The sequence below is a fragment of the Phaethon lepturus genome, unplaced genomic scaffold (assembly GCF_000687285.1).
Source record: "Phaethon lepturus isolate BGI_N335 unplaced genomic scaffold, ASM68728v1 scaffold31690, whole genome shotgun sequence".
Lineage (NCBI taxonomy): Eukaryota > Metazoa > Chordata > Aves > Phaethontiformes > Phaethontidae > Phaethon > Phaethon lepturus.
This window is the reverse complement of record NW_010510306.1, coordinates 6,189-7,125: the sequence shown is the minus strand read 5'-3', so window position 1 is coordinate 7,125 and position 937 is coordinate 6,189.

Below are 937 nucleotides of genomic sequence, written 5' to 3'. Positions count from 1 at the left end.
ACGTGGGCAGCCAGTGCCACGGACCTGGAGGTCTGGGGTGGGGGTCCAGGGGCATCACCCCCTTTGGAGGCGAGCAGGGCATTTGCCACAGGGTGGCACTGCTTGGCCAGGGATGGCTGCCAGGGGTGGCACAGAGGCAACGCGGGGCCCCCAGCCCCTGCCTTTGGTGGGTGAGGGCCAGGCAGCAAGAGGATGGAGATTCCCTGGGAAATCCTGTGCCAAACATCCACTAGCGCTGCTGGGGCCGGCACGCTCCGGGCCTGCGGGCACAAGCCAGGGCCCGTTTGCACCGGCACCCGCTGCACCAAGCCACAGTCACGCCTGCTGCTCAGGGCTCGTTGCCCACCATCCCCATGTCCTCACCAGAGCCACCTCACCTCCAGGCACTGGGGCACTTGGAGGCATGGGTGTCTGTAGTTTTAGGTCAGGGTCTGCCTGCAGCTGGCAGACATGTTCCCTGCCCCTTCCTGTGCAGACAGAAAAGCTGCCATCATCCTATTTTCTTGTTATTAACGCTGATGACCGGCGCCAGACCTTCCTGAGCCCTCTCCTGCTGATGGTCCCCGGGGAAGGGTTTTGGATCTCCAGCAAACCAGAGCCACCAGATGCTGTACAGCTTGTCCTCCTACCAGGCATGTGTCCATTAGAGGATATTAATTTCCAGCTCAATCCTGAGTAACTCAGTGCTTTGGTGTATCACGGTGACCTAACGTCCCAAGGGTAACTCATGCCTGCGGCTCTGGGACATGTATGGGATGGTTGCGTTCTCTGTGCATGTCCCTGTCTGGTGGGGACACTTGCATAGTCCTGCTTTGACCCTGCCACGTCCGTCAGCCTAAATGCCAGCATGGGGCTGTGGGCAGCTGGTCACTCAGAGCCACATTTGCTGGTGAACAACCCTACGCAACACCGTGCACACTTACGCTCAGCTGTAGGC